The sequence below is a fragment of the Phalacrocorax carbo genome, chromosome 1 (assembly GCF_963921805.1).
Source record: "Phalacrocorax carbo chromosome 1, bPhaCar2.1, whole genome shotgun sequence".
Taxonomy (NCBI): domain Eukaryota; kingdom Metazoa; phylum Chordata; class Aves; order Suliformes; family Phalacrocoracidae; genus Phalacrocorax; species Phalacrocorax carbo.
The window spans coordinates 116,445,192-116,469,377 of record NC_087513.1 but is presented as its reverse complement, the minus strand read 5'-3'; positions in this window follow the sequence as shown (position 1 = coordinate 116,469,377).

The following is a 24,186-nucleotide window of genomic DNA, read 5'->3' as shown; positions in this document are numbered from 1 at the left end:
AACCGAGACTCCTATTGAGGAACTTTGGCTTGGGCTGGGGAGCTGGGGGTGATGGAGGGGTAGCTGGGGGAGAGAGTGGTGGTAAGGTGGCTTTTTCATCACCAGTGCTGAATGCATAGATTTAGGTGCTTGAAGATCAGGAACATCAACTTCTCTGGGCTAAATGCTCCATAGCTACCCCAGCCCACAGTTTTGGAGAACCACTTGAATAGTCTTCACTCCTGCACTTCCTGGCAACACCCTCAAACATTACTTGCCATTGATGTTAACAACAGTCAGAGACCCAAATACTATTTTGTAGTCTACTAGTTGTAGATACTATCAGCAGTCAGTCAAGAAGGGTCTAACATTGCAGAGAAATGAAGAGAGAGATTCTGAGGCCTAGGTTAATCCCCTGATGCCTGTCAGCTTTCCACTATTAACACATATTTATTACATTAATAATTATTTCCTAGCACTGTTGATTAAGAAGAAAATTTGCACCAATTTCTTGCTAATCTCGTTAATCGTGAGGCAGGTTATTACTAGAAACACTCTTAAATGCACTGATTTTTAATTTTATATATGCTATGTATATATCCTACAGTTTGTAACTATCCAATATATAAACTACTCTCTAATTTTGTATCTATATATATCCCTTTCATTCAAGATCACCTGAGTCCATGACATAGACAAATGCCTTAGTTACTGCATCATCTGCAACATTTCTAACGCTAGATTCTCCTAGCCTTGATGCCAGGTGGGTATATGTGTACACTGCTAGCAGCCCAAACATATGGGAAAGAGCTATGTCTATACCAAGACTGTGTATGTTGAAATGATTAAACATCAGTCTTCTCATGCTGCAAACTTAGCTAAGAAAACTCTACATTTAAAAGAAGTCAAAAATGCTGAAGAATTACTGAAATGTCAAGCAGTATATGAAAGGACTCTGTTTTCATGTCATCTCCATGCCCTACCTCCTTTCACATCCCTCAGGATTATAATTTTTTAAATTGTATTTTTAAAAAAAAAGCCTCAGTCATCTCAAGTGTATAATTTAAATGCCAAGTTCCTGCTTGGATTCAGATTTTCTAGCTCAGTTTTAAATCATTGAAAACAGATTGAATGGGGTGCCTTATTTGGCAAGCATTGCTGTTCACCTACCAACAGAACTTCAGTGTGGTCTTTGTCTGCAGACATTTACCCATTGGCTTGATGGGGACTACTCAGGAGAGGAAGGACCTTTCAGGCCTGCTGTGTATCCTTTTGTCTCATCTGGCTATTAAATCTCTCTGGAAAAGAAACATCAGCATTCTGGAACCTGATACTGTAGAAAATTCTGTGGGCCTTTGGACCCTGTAAGTGCCAATTCATGTTTTGCTTACGGAAGCAAAGCAAATGGCTTTTCCCCTCAAATAACAGAATAATTGTGTTCTCCTTCTTGTGCATAGGACATTAAAGAGTTGGGCTTGTTTGTCGTACAAAACCAGATTAAAGAGAGCATGACAAGTTAGCATGTGTCTTTACCAAAGAATGAGAAAGAACTGATGCTCATGTTCATGTCAGCACCGCCCACTTCTCTACTCTGGAAGGGCCAAATGCCATTTCCCAAGGTGAGAGCAGCTCACAGATACCCTCCAGTCCCATGCATGGAGCTGTGATTTACCTCGCTGCTAAGGGGATCTAACTGTGGCTGTGCATTTCAAGGGCAGAAAAGTCCTCCACCAGCATTCCTGCATCTCCCTGTTCCCGCGTCTCTGTGTATCCTCACACACCACACTCCCTGCAAGCTGGATCTGCTTATAGTTTCCTGTTTGGAACTGAAAAGCAAATATTCCCCTTGGTCTGCTCCCAGCATAACCACTACCAGCTCCAAAAGTCCTAGTTAACTTCTGCTCTGTCCAAGCAGGATGTTCTTCCAAACATGCAGCCGCTGATCCAGGGGGCACAGCCATATCCTGCTGAAGAGGGAAAAAACAAACACCAGAGTTTCAGCTGCATCGATACAGGTAGTTGTGGCTGCAATAGCATTGCAAGCCCTCAAGGTTTGAGCACCTCCACAGCAGACTTGTAGTACCTGGGGAGGTCCCAGCACCTTGAAGAGCCATGGCTGGCTGCACACTGGAAGTCCAGCAGCATCCCAGCTCTTTGCCCTGGTTACATGGAGCTCCATGAGGCATTTCCCAGCACTCTGAGCCCCTGCCCCATCCTTCTCCCAGGAGGACTTTTATGACTGCATTGTCTTGCTCCTGATGTAGGAAAAGAGAAGGGGTGGAGGGAAACAGTGGTGATGAAGAACAGAGTAGATATTAATATCTATGATGATATCTGCATTTTATTTTCCCTTTTAATTTACAGCCTGGCATTTCAGCTGCAGCTGCTGTTTCCCTGATTGCACCTAGTTTGGGAGTTAAAAAAGAATACACTTTTTGTTGCTATTGGCCCGTAGGTCAGACTAGCTTGCTCTAACATTTCTACTTGTTATGTATGTACATGTGAGTTTAATAAAGTTTGTTGTCTGTTTAAGCTCTGTTGTTGTCTACTCAATTGTAGGGAAGTGGGAAGCTGTCACTATGCCAGAAGTTTTCTTATTGAAGTCTAACAAAACAGTGAGCAATCTAGACAAACCAATAACATGGCACCCTGTGTCCCCAAACCAGCACGCACCAAGAGCTTCATTAAAATTGATCTTGAATTCAGCAAGTAAATCAACACTCACCCAAGACAATACATTAAATTAATCAGGCACAAAATACCCCATACAGATCAGCAGGCCAAAAGTTTTTAAAAAATAAGCACAACAGAAACTTTCAGTTCTTGGTCGATATCAAAGTACCATGATGTTTCACCACAAAGCAGCACATATAATTAGCAATCAATTACTCATTAAAATTTCCCCATGAAACAAGCATGTGAGCATATACAACATCTCTAATTCCCTTTGGCTCACTGGGCTCTGGCCTTATTTCATTATAAAAGCTCTTCTGGGGTGTGCAAAAAGGCGAAAGAGCTCATTCAGGCCCCAGGCCCGCTTCCTTGGCTGGCACACTGCGGTGGGTACAGGACTGTGACAGGGAGAGTCAGCTTCCTCACGCTTCTGGAGGATGAGTCCTCTCACTGATGGCAAAACTGTCTTTTCTGCACAAATCCCAGACTTGCTGGGTGCAGGTCCATATGCCATCTCAGAAAGAGAGAGGACGGCAAGGTCCTCCCTAGACTGTCCCAAGCTACCAGTGCCTGTGTCACTGGAATGCAGCCCAACTTCCCCTCACCTGTAGGTGCCTGATCTCCACAGACCTTAGTGCCATCTGCACCACCATACAGGAACATGGCCATGCTGCCCAGGAAATCCTCCCTGATAAGGGAAGCAGTACCTGTGGTGGTTAATGTACCTGCAAGATTTGCAAACCGTTGAAGGGCAAACAATGGCACCACTGTGGCTTGACAGCCCCATCCTCTGGCGTTGTTTCCAGTACACCCCTGCTTCTGCCTGCCTGTTGGGCCATGACCTTCAATAGGCGTCTTCCATGGTCAGCCTAACACTTGATTTTCCAACACCAATGGGGCATCCATATTTCTTATGTAAGGTTTCCAGGATGGCCACACATTATGTACCCCACTCCTGTGGTGCCAGGGGCTTTTATCAGCAAAGGACTCCTCTAGGTGTGGAGATGCCAGACAAAGAGAGCAGCTTTCCAGAATCCCTGCAGACAGGAATTAACTGAGGGAATCACACAGGGGCTGTAAAAATAGACATAGATAAAATAGCCTGATCCTTAAAATATTTAAAAAAAAATTAAAAAGAGGAATATAAGAAGATTTGTGGGGACCCCTGAAATGTGAACCTTTATCACCATGATGCTCAGTGGCAGGAACTGTGTGGGAAAAGATTACTCTCACCATGCAGTGTGCTGCCTACAATTATGGTTTGCCAGGAAGCCTCATTGATACAGAGATTTAGAAATTTCCTTGCAAAGTCCACATAGTCCTAGAGAGTTAAACCAGGAGTACACAGGAGAGAATGTTTCAGAAAAGGTGAGTTTTAGCTCCAGGGGGAGATTTGGAGCAGTTGGTAAAGTGGACTGAGAAATTACAACAAACAAGGCATCAGTAACTGGGAATTAAGACTGTGGGCATCCTTGTTGGCAAAACCTGCTGTCTTAAGAAGCGTTGTTGGTCCTTAGTGTGACACACCAGCTGGGCAACAGCAGCAGGGCTCTCCTCCTTCTGAGGGCTGAGCTTGTGGGTTCGGAGTCAGTGCAGGCATCTCTGCAGAGTGCTGGGTTGGGCAGGTGAGCCCCAAGGTGCCAGAAAGCCTGCTCAGACCCAGAGCTGGTAATATGGGTTGAAACACAACTGCCCAGAGAGCATTCAGGAAAGGGACCTCAGCCAGCTGACTCATGGTCTTTTTTTATGCCACTGGCTTTCAGATAGACACCAAAAGAAAAAAAAAATGTCTTGGCACCTCATTTACTAGGAGAACAGCCTAGAAGTATTTATTATTAAAAGGAGTGATTGAGCAGTGACATTCAGTGTTTCCATTTTTCAATCGTTTCTGGTTTTTTCTTCTTTTTTTCCTTGTGGTCTTTGTAAAAACACCAGAATAATAGCAATTTATTAAGAACTGGCATTCACTCAAAATAGTTTCCCTTAATGTGAATGCTCTTACTGACATTGTAAAATTTATTTACAGTTTCTCTTTTTTCTTCTGTTCATTGTTTGGATGTACCATAGGACACCAATTAAAAAAAAAAAATTATTTATGCTAAACAGATGTACTGCGAAAAGCCAGATGCAACATGGATGATAACCAGCAGCTGGGCAAGTCCTAGCAGATAAGCTGCCTTTGACTATGGATTTTCTTCATGCCCAGAGTTGTCATAGCAGTTTTCTCTGTCATTCACTTCACTTGCAGGTTCACGGAGATGCTTATGATGGAGATCCAAGTCCCCAGTACTTCCAAAGGCTGAAGAATAAAGTGTAAGCATCATCTCCAAAGCACTTTCTCAGCCTTCCCGTGCCTCCTGATGCCATTCCCACTTGAAAAAAAAAAAACCACAAGCAGAGTTTAAAAGAAAACAACATGAAAAACCCTAACATAGTGTGCAGAAAGTTCAAGTGCTGCCTGGATTTACCTCAGACACATTCATCTCCAGAGATCGTCCCTCCAGGCCAGGTGGAGATTGTCCTGACACTGCCTAATGCTTGTAGGTAAAGCATACACATCAACATATAGTCCTATTCAAAAAGACAAGGCAAACACAGACACAGCGTGCTCATTGCAAGGTGCACTCCAACTGCATCCTATGGTGCCTCAGGTGGATGCAGGCCCGTACTACAGCGTCTAAGATCAAGAACAGGACAAACACATGAAACAACGCAGTGCCCAGGGATGCCAAATGCCTGCTGCTTGTGCAGTCAGCGAAGAAGGATGCACGAGGCATGCTATAGAGGTGCTGTGCCGGGTTCATGATTTCTCCTCCCCTTTGACCACCTAGGGAGTCAGGGTCTAGAGACTAGGTGGTCTGAATCACATGTCACTCTCTCAGCCAAAGACATCAAAGTAGGCAAGCAGGATACAGCTGGATACTCCTGCTTTCTCCTGAATATGAGCCATGCCTGCGGCTCTCCCGCACAATTCGTTCCATTGACGTTGCTCAGTTCTCATCCTATAAAGCATTCATTTAACTCAGGGGGGAAGAAAAAGTCAATTAAAAGAAAAAAAAGTGCAACAATGAATTTTTAACATATTGTCCCAAACAGAAAGCTGGACCAGGTGCAGACCCATGATTAGGATCAAGTGATGGGAAGACATCCAAAGTGTTCAGCTGAGCCGATTACAGAGGCCTGGCTTTGAAGGCTGTATACAATGAAGCAACTCATTAATAGTTGGACTTTCACCTTCCTGGCAACAGATGAGTCATGTATTTGAGAAGGTCAGTGCCTTGGATTTTAAGAATGGAAGAGAAGATCAGGTTCATTTACCCTGCAGTACACAGGCCGTACAATTTTCTTTCAGCACTAAGACTGCATGAGTCTAATACCTCCATCAACCTAGTACCTTAGTTTCTTCTGCATGATTGGGCCGGAGGGAACTACTGACCCAATTTACAGCTAAGCATGTTAACCTCAGTAACAACAGCAATTTGCTGAGACCTGAGTATTCACTACTTTTCTTATGTTTCTCACTTTCTTCAACTGCAGCCAAGCTTTCCAGTTCATAAATGAGAGTCCATTAGAGCAATCTGATCCCTTATTTACAGGATAGGCCGTGTCTCCGTGTTGTGACTAAAGCCCCAGATCAGCAAAATGATTAACCTTTTGAGAAATGCTCTCAAAAGCACAAGTAGTCTCACTCTCTTTCAGCATGTCACTTGGTGTCACACTCAGAGCATCAACAAAGAAAGAGTTCTTTACAGTATGAGGTAGTTTGAGCCTGTTAGGGGAGCAGCCACAAGGACATTTTGCGTCCTGTTTTCAAAGCAGAGGGAAGCAATGGTTTCATTGCCTAATAAGCCAGGGCAAGAGAACCACCTGGCTGCAAAGCTGGGCTTTCTGAAGAGCTTCACACTGTGTCACATTGGGAAAGCAATGAGTGTGCATTGTCTCAGGCTTTTGAGGGAGATACTTGTAAAAACAAGAATTCTGGTGTGATCTGATGTGCCTGACATGTCGGATGCACAAAAGGGGTTTGTTGGGAATACTGTAGTTGTGTGAAAAAAGCCCAAAACTGAGAGTTATGGAACGTTTCTATATCCTACCTGCCAGCAAGTACCAGCCTGCCCTCAGAACAGAACTGGTTTTGAGTATGTATTAGCACACTGCTTGGACAGAAATAGTTGATAAATCTTATAGAGGTCAACTACGGGGAAAATAAAAAGATAGGACCAAATAGTTCTACGTCCTTTCTCCCCCCCAGGAAAGCAAGAAGCATCCAGAGAAACTTCCAAATAATACATTTAATTTTCACATACCTCTTCCACCCACTCAGCGTGGGTGCCCTGGAATGATTTCACTAGCTGCTAATATTTCATTTGCAAGATCCCTGTGAAGGAAAGAAAGTGTCCAGGTGACAGAGTTCCAAATATTCATAGCTTCATATCTTCTCCTTCAAAAAGCTTTGGAGAGAGAAAATGCAGACCAGCCTCCCAAGTTGTATCTTCTTTCCTGAGGTAGTCCTTTGGCCCTTTTCCTCAATACTAGGTTTGGAAGACATCTCTACCCCCTTGGGAGAGAAATTTAAACCATAGGCTTTCCCAGAATAACCACATTTATACAAGCTTCCCTTCCCTAGAGGAGAAGGAGAGGGACTCAAAACCTCAAAGATTGTTCTAGAACTTTTACGGCGCTTAGCCAGAAATTTCAAAAAGCGTTCATGTGGCCATAAATCAGCTGAACCGGTCAATGTGCAGAGACAACTGACCAAAAGACTCACCCAATGCTAGATGATTCACATTTCTGAGAAAGCCATGAAACAAAAGATTTTGCCTTAAAAAGCAATGGGTTCCTTAACTTTTCTTAAGAGTCATAGCACACTGCATGAACTTTCATGATTACAAGGACCAATATAACTGAATTAATGAGGAAGTATATTTAGACATTTCTTTCAGTGCTGGCAAAATGACAAGTACACACCAGGTGATCAAAACCTCAATATCTTACACACTTAGCCATAAAATTCTTACCCAAATATTCTCAAAAACACTTCTGTCCTGCTGAAAGACAACAACTAGCATCTTTTTTCTCATATATCTCCTATTCATGTAGCTAAACAGCATAAGCATGTCAGGAAACTCTGTATTTGTCTCCTTTTAAGTTGAGTTCCTTTTCTCACAGCTGCAGAGGCCATTTTTTCTGGAGGAGGAACTAATGATTCTCCCTGTCTCAACTTATATTTTAAATGCAATTGACTTTTAGAGTGAGCAAAGCCCTTCTGAAAAGATCAGTACTCTTAAAGACATATTAACTCAAGATGAATACACAATGGGTTGGTTTTGGTGTTTTTTTAATAGGGAAGGTGAGTATCTTATCCCATATGGTTTTAGGAATAAATATAGATACCAGCAGCAAGTACTAGGGACTTTCAAATGCTCTGAAGATTCCCGATTCCAGTGAAGAATCCAGATTCTGACTGGATTCTTCACTGCAGGTATGCTGTGAACTGGGGAGAGGGGCCTCTCACACTGTTTTCCAAATAGTTTTTGCTGCCCTTAGCTGATACAAAAGAGGCCAGGATAGTCCTTTGTGCTATCCTTGCCTCTTATGGCCTGGGTTAGAATACCAAGGGCTTTATTTGAAACTCTTTTTGAGGAAAATATCCTTATGCTCCCATCTCCACTGAGCAGGGTGGCAGACTTGAGTTTTCCAAACAATGTTCAGAAATAGATCACCTATAATGTCAGTGGCCCAAAGACTACATCAGCTTTTACTCCAGTGTTAACTAGGAAGTACAGGTGTTGGTAAATTTCCTGGGCAGATCTCCCTTAAGGAAGTGACCTAAGCAGTTTGACTGCATTACCTAAGCAGTCAAAGACAACAGGATTTATCATGGCCACAGTGAGTGTGAAGATCTTGAGAGCTCACAGCTAAGTGGAAACCCATAACATAACACTCCCCTTGTCTCCACAGCTCAATATTATAGCTCAGTGGTGTAACTCACAAAGTCCCGTGACTGCAGATGTTCACAGAGTTTGCAAGGTACCTTCTGTTCTGTGGCCGCATGGCAGAGTAAACTGTGTGAGCAGAAGATGCCCACTAAACAAGGCACAGTTCGGGCCCACACCATATGATGCATGACCATAAGGTGTGTGAATGTCATTCAGGGCTAATGGCTGGCGAATTATGTTGTTTTGAGATGCTCCTTCTTCTAGTAGATCCACACCTGGGTCAGCCTGGTTCATGGCAATGGAAATGTCTTCAAAGATGCTATTATCGGTGCTTCCTGGGTTCTGTCTATCCTACAAGACAACTAGCTGAAGACCCCAGCCTATGAAAGCTGCATCCTCCATTGGGTCATCAAAGCCTATGTGAGGCAACGTTCCAAACACAGCACTTTATTTTTGGCTTTTGGGATGTATCATTACATATCACCTTGGCTTATGGGCAGATAAACTGATTAATTTGTAGGCTGACTAATAGAAGACTGAAAACCTAAGGGTTTCATGCAGCGGTGATGCAGGACTTTGTGAGATAACCCAAATGCCTCTACTTGTTTTAAATATCCTGTTCAACCTGTGGTTACTAGGCTTAGGGAGACAGCAACACAAATATGTAGGTAAAGCAGCAAGGACTTTTACAAAGCCACACAGCAAAATCTGGAGTTTCACAGATCAGCAGAGCTATGTTGATTTATAGAAGAGGGCCCACACATACCTGATGCAATCTACTGTCCAGGAAAGACATCATATGAGGTGGTTGCTCAAGATAGCAGAGCTCTGGGAGTCAGTGACCCAACAGGGCCCTTCCAGTATAATATTCAAAAATCCCTTGAAGCTCCACATTGGACCTGTGGTAGAACACTTAAACTTTGCAAAAAGGGTTCATGCTCAGGTGGTTGCTGTAATAGACAGACACTTTGGAGCACTTTTATTTTTAAACGTTGCCCTCCACCATGAAGCTAACCAGTTTGTAAGAATCAACAAGTCAGAGCAAGCATGTCCCTCTCCATGAACAATGCGGTTAGCTCTTCATTACAAGGTTTCACGAGTGCTTTTTAACTACTGGGTGCTTTTCTAAATTGAAGACCAGGCACACTGGTCAGCAAAATGAAAAGACAGAGCCCCAGGCAGTATTCAGTTCATAAGTACCTGCCAATTTGTTTTGCAATTGCACTGTTATTTAAAAATGACAGTGTTGAATTAAAAAAAGTTTCAGCTGGGTATGGAACTTTGCAGCTCCACGGCAAATCTGCCAGGACACTTTGTCTGCCAGCCCATAAAACGCTTTGCAATTGAGTGTGCCAACCTAAATTAACTGGATTTGAGGTCAAGTGGCATTTACAGATGAATAGTCTGCAGACACCCTGAGAAGGAGCAGCAGCAGTACCCCCTTTACCTGTAAAGCCTATTGGAAATAAATAAATAAACAAACAAACAAAAAGGAAAAATCCACTCACTGCTCTCATATTCTTTTTTATGAGGTTGAGCAATATTTATTTGAAAGCTGTAAAACCGCAAGTACTTGGCATCTGCCCTCTTTGATCGCAGCATAGTTTAATGTAGGGCAGGGGCATTATTTAGCTGCTTTTAGCAAAGTTAAAATTGGCCCTTTGAATCATTACAGTTTTCCCTAAAATCTGCCTGTACATGGATGTGCGGAGCCACCATTTTGTATATAAATATGTAAGTATAAAATATATACACACACCTCCTCGTGGTTTCTTCCTTGGCTTATCAATATTGAGGACAGTCAACTGAAGCCAATAGACCAAAAATTGGCAAAAAAGACTGAAAGGTTGTCAGCATACAAGATGACCACAGATGCAACCCTTAGCTTCTTTCTGCGTTAGCCTGCAAAAGTGTCCACTTGCCATCCAGCTCACACACAGGTACTGAAATCCGATTAATATCTTTTAGATAGATTGAGATCATCATATAAACAGAACTTGTAAAATGCAGAGAATTATCATTATTTTACCAGGCCAAATCCTGACATCATTGGCGTTTTCCACTGAGAGAAGAAAATTTTCTTGGCTTCAACAGCAGTTTTGCCTTACTAAAAGCTGAACAAAAACAAACAGAGAGAGGACTTCAGGATCTGTCCAGAGATTATATATTCTTAGGACAGACAACTAATACTAATGTATTTCACTACAAAATAGCTTGGCTTCAGATTGATCTATCTGCCTCTCCGGTAGGCCACCTATAGCAGGTTGGCCAGTCTGCACAGCTATAAAAGGGGAGGTGGCTTGTTCCTTTGTGCAAAGGAAGGACTGTGGTAACGTACTGGACCAAAGGACAGATGATCACTTGACTTGCAGCTGTTTGGTGTTTCTTCTCTTAAAAATTGCCCTCGGCCATGGATGATCTCAGGGGTCAAGAGCTTTTCCCACCTGGGTCTTAACGACTCTTCCCAGCAGGGCAAAAGGCATGACCAAAATGCTTTTGTATTTCAGCTAGCACCAGGTCCAGAATGGCTCTATTCTCAAGAACACCATTTCATCTAAGTAGGTTGCTTTGTCAGCAGTGCTAGGGTTTTAATGGAAATGTTTCCATTTCAAGACAAATGCTCCATACTCGGATGGTTGTGGTACTGGATTTGGCATGTGGAGTCCTAAATTCAAGTCTCCCAGATTGAAACACTGTAAAGGTTTCAAATGAAAAACATCAAGTCTGCTTTGGGCAAGGCGGGAACCTGAAACCAGATTTCCTATGTGCCAAGCCAGTAACTCAGCCATCAGGCTCAGGATCACAAAGGTCTTGTCTGTGGGCCAACCAACCCTGAAAGCAACTGTGGGAGGAATCTTCCAGTCCAGTTCTAATCACTGCAACAGGAAGCAAACTGACACTTCATTTCATGATACCTGACTCTACAACCTTGGCTCTTTAAGAGCTGTCCCCAATGCAAGCTTCATCAGTTGAAGGCCTGGGTCGGTTAAGTGCTTTCTCCTCTCCCATCCTGGCAGACATGGGGAGTATTAGGGGCCATTCATGTCTTACAACTTGTTCACTGCATGACTTACATTAGAGTAACTTGGACTACCCAGGTGGAGCTGGGAGTGGTTTTTTGTTGTTAAAGCTGGGTGTCCAACTCATTGAATTTCAGTAATATAAGAACTATTTCAATATATTAGAAATTTACCATTTTTCAAAAATTCATTAAACACTGGAATAATTCCAGTAATACTGAAACACCAGGTACTGGAAAAGATCAGCCATTAGAACTGGCAAAAATTACTTCTTACAGAGATAGATCTATGGTTTCTATGTTTGTGTTTTCTATCAGAAAGTAGATCCTGCACAGCATGAACAGAAAATCATCACTGTGTCTGGGTGACTCATGTTTAAAAATGCTTCCATCCTAAGTCCCTTCATCATTCTGGCTAAAGAATTAGAGAGTGACGCACAAATTTATCACCTCCACCTGCATTGCAGCAGTCCAGTGCATCTAATCTTGGAACAGGAGCTGATCTCTTGCATGAGATTTCCAGGTACTAATAAAGTTAGAGAGGCCAGCACTTCCACTGCATACAGATCTTCAGAACAAAAGTCAAGCCACTTCTCACATACTTCTTTTTCAGTGTTTATCACTGCATGCATTTTTTATACACCTGCTCCTTTAAGGGCTGAACTTTAAAAGCATGAGATACCCACATTCATGCATAGTTAGTGGCAACGGAGCATACTTAACACCACTGAAATTCTTAATATGCGTTTCATTAACAAAGGCCTAAAATAAGTGCAAGAAATTTAAGCAAAAGAATAAAAAGCTTAGCTTATTGCAAGCAATATCCATTTTTCACAGTAAACCCTGCTGATAAGAGTGAACAGCATTAGGTGAGGCATTATAGTGCTTGTCATCCTCTGTGCTATGTTAGAGTGGGAAAGATGGACAAATACTTTGTGTGCAAGGGAGTGTTGCTACTCAGTTATTTCCTGCTTATCTGCCAGACCAGCTAAACAACCAGCTAATACACAAATGAAACAAGAGACTATAAACGACTCACAAGCTAGCTGGCTAATGAAAACTTAGTGATGCTTCACCCAACCCTTTCTAGTAGGAGCAGCTGAAGCATCCCAACAGCCCCTCCACAGAGATGTTGGGGACAGTTTGGCTCAGCCCACTTGGATATGAGGAACCTGCCAGAAACCACTTGGCCCTTGTTTGCCACAAGCTCCCTGTACAATGGGTAGGACATGGGGAAGGGGACAGTGCTGTAAGCAGGACACAAATGGATCATTTCTTCTGTTGATTTTGCAAGAAGGCTCACCAGAGACTCCCACTTCCACCTAGTGTCTTATGGAAGCTCTACAGCGGGGTAGAAAACCAATACCACTTCTGAGGTGACAATAAAGTCCTTGAAGCTTCAAAGTTATCTGGGGTGTGGGAGAGGCAGTTACCCTTTTGCCGAGACAACCTGTCCCTCTTCTATTTAAAGCCTTTCTCTCCCTCAGTCCCTGGGCAACAACTTGGGAAATGGGGGTGGGCATCATGGCCAGCTGGATGTGTCATGATCTCCATGGGATCACCCCAGCCCAGGGCTACCACCAGACCACCAGGCTTTTGAAGACATCTGTTCTTCTCATAAGGTTGTGAACAGGCCTTCTTGTTGCTGAAAGGTTCATAAACTGCCTAGGTTTCTCTTACAGAAAACACGGTTATTCCAGCCATTCCCAATGGCCTCTCCAATCCTGTAATCCTAGCCAGACTCTCAAAGACAGCAGAAGAAGGCCCCAGAACCACCTGATAGTCTCAAACAGCTCTAAAGGTGGGTTGGCCAATATGGTTCTATGTCCACATTAACAGATGGCACAGTGGTCTTGTTTTTCCTCCAGTAGCTGATCATCTTGATTTCAAAGGTCAGTTGCCTTCCCATACTCTGTGCCACATGCAGGCCCACACACAACTTTGCCTCCATAAGAAGATAACCACTGGCATGTCTGAAATATCGGCAGACAGCACAGATGAACAATCAAAGAAAATATTTCCTCTCCCACATGAGACAACTTCCATCAGAGGCAACTTCCCTGTCACCCACCTACTTCAGGTTCTCCTGCCTGTCCCTTTTACCCTGCATGTCCTTCTTGTGACCCCTGTTCCTGCTCCTGTCTCAGTCCTTTGCAGAGAAAACCTACCAAATCCCTGTTGGGGCTGGAGAATTGCACAAGGCTGACTGGCACCTGGCAGAGTCAGACTAGAAAGAATCAGCTGCAATGGAAAGAAACCATAAGTCCATTAGCAAAGGCTGGAATACCCTAAAAGTCACAATAAGATTTAAGGCTACCCCAAAGCTTGCAACATACCTGGTCTGTTTTTAAAATGAGCAGCTCTGAACGTCAAAAGAAAAATTGCAGTAGAAATTGAAAGGGTAGCCTGTAGCCAAGTAAGAATACACAGACACTTAACACTTCTCTGTTAACAGCAAGGGCAGCAAAACTATAAAACAGTTATTGCTAATTCAGTGGGTTTACAGCACGGAGAAAGCTGATGCTTTTCTGACAGAAAATGGCTGTTGAACAAAGGAGGAAGATGGACTGATGTAAGGATTTTACTGAATCCACAGCAGCACAGCTGTAAGGCACTAAGATGGAGTGGCACTGTACAGGGTCCAGGCTGTGCTAGGACATCCACTGTGCTCCCTCAGAGACCACCAACTCTCCTGAGAAAGGAGCAGGAGAGAGCAAACAACAGAGCTGCGCTGCAGGGGAGGCGAGGAAGGCAGCCAGTGGTCTGAGTGGGAAGGAAGCTAAGGGAAGTCAGCTGCCTGGGACGCAGGAGAAACAGAAGAGGCTGAGGATGTCAACACAGATGAGGTGCTGGTGAAGAGGAGAGGGGGTGGGAGGAAGGAAGGCTCAGCGCAGTGGCAGATCTCTGCAGCTGGCCAAGAAACAAATCCCAGCTATAGAAGCACAGTATGGAGACAAGGAGCAGGAAGCAGGGAAAACCGTGATCCAGAAATACCTGGGAGGGTATGCACAGGAATATCTACCACAATGTAAACTAGCGTGTGCGTTTCCAGCCAGTTAGTTACTCTCTGATTAGGGCTTGCACACACACACTGAGCACAGGTTATCTGGCCCCACCTCCACTGAGAGGCAGGGAAACCATCCCCACTTATCTATCACAGGATAAGAAAGTGCACATGGGAATTTTTCCACACGTTAAGTAATTAATTTGTCTATGTTTCTGTATCTTGGGCTGAGTTACCTGTAAAAGCTTTTGTCAAAGGGGTATAGCACCCTGGAGAAAAGAGATTGACTCTGGACTCTGGATTCTTCAGCTACAGTCAGGCAGGTTTAAAAACACTGAAAACAAAAAAACAAACCCACCCACCAAAAAAAAACCAAGAACAACCCACAAACCAAAAGAGAACAGAAAAAATCCTTGCAGTTTTCAGCAGCTTTTAGTGTCCTGGAAGAATAGCAGGTAATCTGAGGAAGGAGAAGAAAGGTTATAAACCATTGAAAGTACAAAGCCAGACAAATAGTAGATGAATACCAGGACAGAGATGTAAGGTACAATTTCATTATTTGATTTAACAATAATTTGAGTTGATTTTAGTAGGCAGATGATCTCTCCATAATATTTGTCATATCCTTGCAATGTCCCAGTTAGCTGCTGCCGCCAACATCTAGCCAAGGTGGCTCAATGTATAAATCAGCTCTTGACTTAATCACCAATTGTTTGAAAATGTTTTGTATAAGAACTGTATGTGTAGAGACCAGGTAACTAAATTGAAAAGGGTCTAGAATGCCTCTAACCATTTTCTTGTGCTTCCAGGTTAAAAATAATTTTTTTCAAAAGGGAGAAAGAAAGAATGAAAAGGAGGGGGAATTAAAAACTAACATTAGTCCAAACCCTTAGAGAGCAACATGTAACAGCTTGAGACAAGTATAGCATGCAGCATTTGGCACTGACAAGTGTTCTACAAAACAAGGAACGTACACTTGAACATATTTCCAGATCTCCTAGCAAGCCAAGATACCCACTGCCCAGAAAGGGTCAGCTGAAAGGATCCCACGCTGAAAGGCACATTTCCTAGAGAAAGCTATTAGCCAACACTGTAACCCTGTGAGCAGACCCCACTTTAAACAGTACAGCAGGAATGATACCTAAATGCTCACAGACCGTGTCGGAGCCAAAACAACAGAAAGTGAGTCCCCTTTCAGAATTTACATGTGTATATTCCCCTGTGATCAATGTTTCCAGGTTGTGGAGTAAACAGAGTTAATACCCTTTCACTTATAGTTTTAATATTTCCTGCTGTTGTTTTTGACCCCTGCTAGTTAAAATTCAACTCCACTGCTCATGGGCACTGTGAATCTCTTCACAGCTCTTTCACCAAAGTGAGCAACTCAGCCAGACTCTCCAAAAATGCAAGCTACCACCCACCTGGGTCCGATAAAGAACAGCAGCCTATCTCAGCCCTGGGATTCAGCCAGCCTGATTTACAGTCCCGACAACACCACAGGGAAGTGGTCCATCTTAGCTTTTGAATACAGGCCTAACTTAGAGGCAAATCCCACATATTTCTGAGGCCTGACACTTGGTTTCATACTTTTTGTAAGAAATAACGCTGATATCCTTGGGTTCCACATCAGAAAAATGAAACTTTTGGGTCATTAGCAGATAACAACACAAGTTATGTGGTAGGAATAGACATCTTAATTATGGATGCAAAACTACCGCTGAGAAGTTGTAGGGAACAAAACTTGTGCTGCTACATAACTGCACCACTTCTTGTGTGAAATTTACAGACATAGAAAATACATTCCTTGGACCACAAGAAACTCTTAGTACTGGGTTCCTTTCACAAAAAGAAACCTAAGAAGACCCATACATTTGCCATCTTGTTTACCACAGCTAATATAGTTACTAGACATGATTTCAAATCAAGAGATTTTTCTAAGACTTTTCAGCTGCCGTGCGAGAATGTGCTTAATGTTGGGTCAAACTGCGTGAGCAGAGATGGAGGCACTTTACTGAAAGACCTTACTACATTGCCTCCAAGGAAATTGCCTCAGAAATGAAATATCAAGACAGCCATTAGCTTTTGGTGATAGTCCCACTGGCAATTACATAGCCAAGCAATAGTCAACACACACCAGATTTATCCAGGAGGAGTACTTTTTCACCCACATTTTTGGCATTGAAGGTTTGAAATCTATGGCAACCAGGGGTATTGGTACAGGAATATGAAGATCTACAGCCCACCAGAACAATCCTGAACATTTGCAGCCAGCTCCTGGGAGATTTACATGGCTCCTTTCTGGGATATTTACTAGCCTCTCCCATCACATCCTCCTAGGGACACATGGGGCTTAGAGCCTCTAAGAAATCTCTTGAGTAACCACCACTGCCAGAGAAATTCATCTGGCTCACAACATACCCGGGTGCTCACTCCAAGAAGCTCTCAGGAGAAAGAGGGAAGCCAACATAGGCCTCTGCCACGAGAATACTTCTTGCAGTCTGCTCCAGCAGAAGCAGACCGAAGGCAGCTATTTCAGGCAGCCACATGCTCACAGCTTCCTACTTTCCTAGACGCTGCTCAGGACACATGGCCTTGCCCAGACACATGGGCTGAGTAATGCATGAGCTACGCAAGAGCTGTCCATGATTATTAAGAATTTTTCCAACTATTGCAAGCTACAGCTTATTGAGTAGCTTAAGGTTATTGTGGTCTGTCAGGCTGAAAAAGTTGGGTGCCACTGATAGAGCCAAAAGAGCACCAGTCAAAAGGAGTGTGAAGCTCTGTGGGCTAGCAGCAAAGCTAAGTTGTCCACTTGGTGTTCATGCCAAGTCTGGGCAAACTGGCATCTCCCATCATGCAGTTGGCTGGGGAGTCACAGTCTGGAGCTCCTTCCTTTGCATCTCAAAATGGGTTATAGCTTCAAAACATCCGTTTAAGAGAAAAAGACAGCAGCATCTTTACTCCAAAGGGCTCCACCATGGAATCCCGAGGTCCTAGCTCTAAATTAATGCATTGAAGGTCACAGTGAAACAACTCCACTTGTGTGTGCCAGATAGTTGCTCAGGGTCCAGCTTAGGTCTCAGTTGTGGTCACGTGGAGATGTTGGTCAGGCAGGTGACACAAGCAGCCTGTAGAAGTGGCATAACATTAGGCAAAAACAAAGGCAAAAATAAAGAGAGGTGGTAGAGACAAAGGGTTTATCTGCCCTGCAGATCACAAGTAGCTGTAATGGTGCCTGAATAACCCTAAACAACCAGGTTTCAGGCCTGGCAGAACAAAGCTCAGCCAGAGCTAACTTCACTGTTTCTCTGCCACTTATTTGGCAGATTTACCATAGAGTTACCATCACCCTGTGGCTCACAACTAGGACAACTATGTTCTCCTTCGATGCCCTCCATTTCAACCTTTTAGATAGCCTCGAATGAGCTGTCAGAAACAAGATCCCCTCACTATGCTGTTGAAGCTAGCAAAGTCAGGAGCAAACAGAAAAACAGACAACTTGAGCGAGGTAAAGACATACTGCAGAAAACACACCTACCAAGAGCTGAGGGGGTAAGTCTGTGTTTGCAAACACTCCAAAAAGGTGATTATCCCCTTTCTAATATCCACATTTAACTAGAAACATTTTAAAAAGCCACATTTATATGCTCACCAATCAGTAAAAGCTATTGTGAAAGAATGTGAGAGGGATTATGTGAGATATGAATACATTTTCTTAGCTGCATGGTGTTCATGCTAGGTTATCAAAGGCGTTACTCAATGAATTTGCCGTGCCAATAATTCTTCCTTTATTGTGAGGGACTGGGGGAACTATAGCGCTAGGAGAAAGCAAAATACCGATATTCAGTATAAGGGGAGGTTGTATTATTATACTGCGCAGCTTAATCTTGTCTCCTCCTAAATGTACACATTGTGCTTTGCACAATGGGGCCTGATTGTGGTGGGGCTTTTAGATGCTTTGATAATAATAACAACAAAAATGAGTAGCAATTAACAAGAAATTCAATGGCCCCAGAAATTACCCCCTCATAAGTCTGACTACTGTATCTAGTAGTAATGGACAAATATTAAGAAAAATAAATTGCTGAACATCTGGAAAATAACAGACTATTGAGCAATAAGCAGCACAATAAATCTAGTCGAAAAAGATGTGGCTGCCTTTTTTGGCACAATTTTAAAAATGACTGCACTATACTCAAAGCAATACATGCATTAAAGCTACATTAGCCTCTCAGCAAAACATTGGTTCCAGTGCCAAATAATTTTTTTTAAAGAGTCAAATTAACTTTTTTTCACAATAAAAAAAATTAAGATCAGAATTGCTAAAGGATAGGAAAGAAAAGTACTAGCTAGCATCCTTTAAAATACAGGGCTAGTGATACTTAAGAGATCAGTGTTAGAACATACGCCTTTTTATAGAGTACTTCATTCTGTGCCATTTAGATCTTTCCTTCTCTCTCCTTGTAATACCATATGAGATTTCCCAGAAATATATTGCTCTGTGTTGATATTTTCATTGTCTGGAGCTAGGGTTTGGGAGGGGCGAAGGGAATGAGGGAGCTACTCATTCTCTCACCCTATAAATTCAAATAGCTTCTGAATTTTTGCATAATACTTAACACTTTTTAATCATGACCTGGAAGGAGAAATTAATAAATGAGGAATTCAAGCTGGTATTACCTTACCTCCCACTTATATTGCCTTCCTCAAATTACCAGCAATAAATCCATCCAGAGCTAGCCCACAGCACAGCAAAACACTTGAGCATATGTTCAACTATTGGCACAGCCAGTAGTCACTGAAGTAACTGCAGTTACTCTTGGAGGCCTTTTTATATCATCAGGTTGCATTAGCTACTGAGAACTCTTTCCTCTATGCAAGGGTGTAGAAGAAGGTCCTAAGACATCTATCATCCGCAAGAGACAGAAAATTCTGCTGCAGGTTTTGCAAGTAACCACAAGGAGGAATTAGTACAAGTTCCTACTAACTGGAACATTTAAAAATAGGTGAGACAAAACTCTAGTAATTGCACTCTAAAGAACAACCCATACTCACACAGACCTGTAACGGGCATCCTCAAATATCTGGACAGTGTGTGAGCAGGGCAAAGCTATCCCTTACAATGTGGACTTGAGGAATAAAACTTTCCACAAAAGGCTGCACCAAACCCCAGTGTCTTCTCTCCCTGCAGGGAAAATCCGGTATATTAATCCCACTGTGATAAAATATTAAAAAAAAAAAAAAAAAAAAAAAAAAGCTGTGTCTGTCTTCCCTCTCTTAGCAATTTGATTTATGAGCGTTTCTAAAAATAAAGTACCAAAACATATGACTGACCAGTGCCCTATGGCTTTCTTCCTCATGTGGAAACTTGAAAGTGTTTCTTTAATTATCCTGTATAATGTGAAATTCATATGACTATCGGCACTAACATAAATAGTTTTCAGCTGGGATAGTTACTTGCTTTATACCAAAATAAGATTGGTAATCTGGTGAAAAACAAAAATGGAAGGTCATTTGGTAGCAACATTGAAAATAAAATATATTCTCTGTAAACCTAAATAGGTAACGTCTGGATGGCTAAGAATGTTAAGCTGCTTTGGAAGTTGACTGAAATAAAGGGGTTTTTTTTCTTAGTTGCTTATGACTATGCAGTACCTCGTCCTCTGGGACTCCAAGCAAGAAAGGCAGCATATTCTTGACACTTAACTAGCAGGTCATAATAAAATCCTCATATCACTTCAAATCAATCTGAAATAGTAATATTTTCCTTTATTTATTTGTACTAAACCAAAATACTGAGGATGGAAAACATTGTAGGCCAAGTGAGATGTTTAATTTGATCAAAAAGGAAACAGCCCTGTTTTCTTTTAAGTAAAATTCAGGCACACTCTGAACTGTTCGTTGCTATGAATTTAAAAAACAGGAACGTTTCACTCTAGGACAGTCAAAGTGAAATGTTCCTTTTTTTCTTTTTTGGGGTTTGTTTGTGTTTTTGGCTAAAGGAATTGGGTGAAGTTGACATGACACTTCATGAGGGATGTGGGAATGCTAAACAGAAGAAAAAAGAGGGCCTGAGAATGATCCAGTGGTTGGCAAATAGCTCTTGCAATGGCAGGCTTCGGGACCTCATGCTATCCAGCTCATAAGAAGGGAAGAATGATAGGCAATAGAAAATAACTCAGTCTTTTAATCTCTGTCACCAAAGAGACAGGAGTAGCTAGGTAGTGGTCCAGGATGGTCAGGAGTGGTTCAGGAAGAAGCAAGACACAGCAGGTCCTGGGAAGCCCCAGGACTCCAGGAGCCCCAGGCAGGCATAACAAAGCAGCCCGAGCCGGAGCTTGGCCAGCACGAGCTTGGGTCTCTCAGCCCCAGCGCTAAGGCAGCTCCTGCCTGCCCACACCATGCCGGCGCTCGCTCTGCCCGGGTCCCTGCCCAAATTCACTAGCATCACGTCCCCTGTGTTGGTGTGACTCTTGCAGAAGAAAGGACGAAATCCTGCACCTGTTAGAACAGCTTGTATTGCTCTTCACACCTAGTTAGACATGGCCATGTTTCACATGGTTTGGGAACGTGTTTAAGCATGTGCGCAGTTTCTAGCTCAGGATTATTCCTGCAGACACGTGCCATGTGCCTGACTGTTTTGCTGAATGGGGTCCTACATCATGTCCTTCCTCTGATGTCTGACTGAGTAAATTCACTTTCCTTCTTTTGGGACCCATGTGAGTGCTCTGGTATGAAGTGAAGTTGAATGTTATTAAGTTTGTGTTTTGCTGGAAGAAAGTGGGGAGAAAAAGAAAGCCAGTGGAAAAAAAACCAAAGCACGGAACAAGAAGTAGGTATTACAAAAATCAATACACACAGAACATGAAAGAAAAGATGAGGGGGCAAGAGACAGAACTTCTCATCTGAAAACACAGCAAACCTGCCATGTGTAGGGCATGCATTTCTGCCAGCATAGCTCTGGGGAAGAGTTTTTTCCACCACATGTAAAACTCACTTTAGCCATAGAGTTTTTAATTCACCACTCCGTTGCAGAAATAAATGGGTGACTACTGCAATGGTAAAAGGTTCACTATTCACAAATCCCAAATTAGTTTGTGATTTGCAAAACCTCAAGCTCCTTGAGATTCACTTCTTACTGCATAGTGACTCACTTCATATAATGAAGTCTCAGTATAATAAAATCTGGATTAAGCTATTGTAGCTCTTAGTTGAGCCAAATCATTTTGCCAAGTTGCTCTTAATACTTTTTAAATGAAAACACATAAAAAAACCTCAACACAACTGGAGCAAGGGTCAGTACAGCATCATAAAGCAGAGCAATGCCCTGGTGATGTAAAGGAAATTGCGGTACCTCATTGCCATTGAGAACTCAGGCACCGTATTAACTGTGTGGACAAACTGTTACTTGCCGCTTTGAGGCGGATGCTTGGAGGGAGATACCTGCCTGATTCAGACGTTACACTGCTGGATCTCATCAGGAAGATCTCCTAAATTCAAAAAAATAAAAGCAGTTGTTTGGAGGTAACAAGTCATTCAGACTGACAGAAAACATAATTCTGTATATCCCCCAATTGCATGTGAATCAGCCTTAAACGTGTTTTCTGATTTATTCCCGCCTAGACTCAAGCCCTGTTCCAGCCCACATCAAGTCCACCGAGTTCCTGCACAGACCCGTGGCAGCGCCCAGCAGCTCACACCCGCGGGCCACCAAACCCAAACCCTTCACCCAGGGTACTTTGTGTTTCACTGTGAGAAATGTCTCGTTAAGCAGGTAAGTTGTCACCAGAGAAGGCTTCTCTTAATCACAGAGCAGTTTAAGGTCAGCGAAAAGTCTCACACTGAACACTTTACAGCATCTCTTCTAACTTTCCTTTTTCCATTTTTCTTCTTCCTTTCTCCTGTAGACACGCACTGTTGTAACTCCAGATAGGATTAGAAGTGGGATCCTGGAACATGCAGCCGAAACGGCTGAACACTCATTTCCTATGTGAAGAACGTGTAAAGCTTTCACAGAAAATACTGACTCTTACCTTTGGACATACCCTGGCTCCTGCTGTAGCACTGGGATGGAGCTCAACAGTTCCTTTGGACTTACAGGGGATTGCTGGGAGTGCACGCAGAGCTGCAGCCAGGCCACCTGCAATGCTGGGGTTGTTTTGTTGGTCTGTTTGCCAAAAGAATTCTTTATATTTCTTTCATCTCCCTCAAAAGTTCTCTGTTTTTCAGGGAATGCAAGCCCACTCTAAAGTTTTCATAGGTCTCTTTTTCTCTTACACCAAAGGGAGTGCTATGACCAGCTGAACAGACCATGAAAAACAGAGTGACAGAAAAAGGTAGATTTCTATCTACCACAGAAATCACCTGTATAGTAGATGGGATAACTCCATTACAGGTTTATCCATGGATAGAAGCTCTATTTTGCACTGATGCTTTGGGCTTCCCAGGAAGATCAACCAGACCAAACCGGGTCAGCATTCAAAGTGTGAACACCAGAAATAGATGCTTATGTGAACCAAGCCTCCTTCTTCTGAAGTCTGTCCTTCACTAATGGCAACCTCCCTTTCCCAGCAGAAAGGAAAGGACTTTAAAACAAACTTTAGAGCTGGAAGGCTATTTCATCATGGAATAGCGGTGCCACAAAAATGTTTCCTTGATGTATATAAAGCGAGGCCGCAGCTGTCAGTCAGCTTGCAGTTAGCCCTGTGCAAGCACTTTTATGCAAATACAGCAGTCCAATACTTAGCATCAAATGTACAATCACAGATTTTCATTTTTTTTAATTTGCTGCAAAGAAGCCTGAGGTGACCAGCCAGATGGTAAATTATTACAAGTTTGGCATCAAAGTCTAGTCTGGTCTCCTAATAGAGCTTTTGTCATGGTTACATATTGTATCATGTTCTAATTTGTAATGCAGTTACACCCATCTGTGAGGCCAAATTCTGCTCTGAGTTACACAAGGGTAACCCCACTGCAGCAGGGACAAAGGCACGGGAAAGAGCAGAATCTAGCCCTGGTTCGCCTATGCTTCAAAAAGTCTTTAGAAATACCTAGTAACCAAGCCTATATGCATTTGTTCAGATGCTCTGATGTTTGGATGCTCTGAATGGGAAATAGATGGAAACCCTTTACATTCTTAATGGGCACAATCAGAATTCAGCAACAACAACAACAAAGTCTTCGTTTCCAAAGAATGAGTTTTATTAGCAATGATACAAGCAGATATTCATTGACTATATATGGGAAGTTAATCTTCCACTACAATAAAATCAAAAGGAAATCTGCAGTTAGAGGATCATGACTCTTGTTTTCTGCATATAAAAAAATTAAAGCTTAGTATTGATAAACCAGTCCCCGCCAAAGAGACCAAAGCAAAAGGATGTACATGGCACCAGTACTCAGGGCACTTTGCTTTCCTGGTGACAGCAGACGTGATTTAACTTGTACACATGAAGACATGCACATGATCTTTTGCTAGTTTGCACAGGGTAACATTTTTGTATCTGTATAATGTGCAGTCACTGGAGATGGAGGAAGGAATCAGATGCAAATATTTTGGATCACAGCAACAA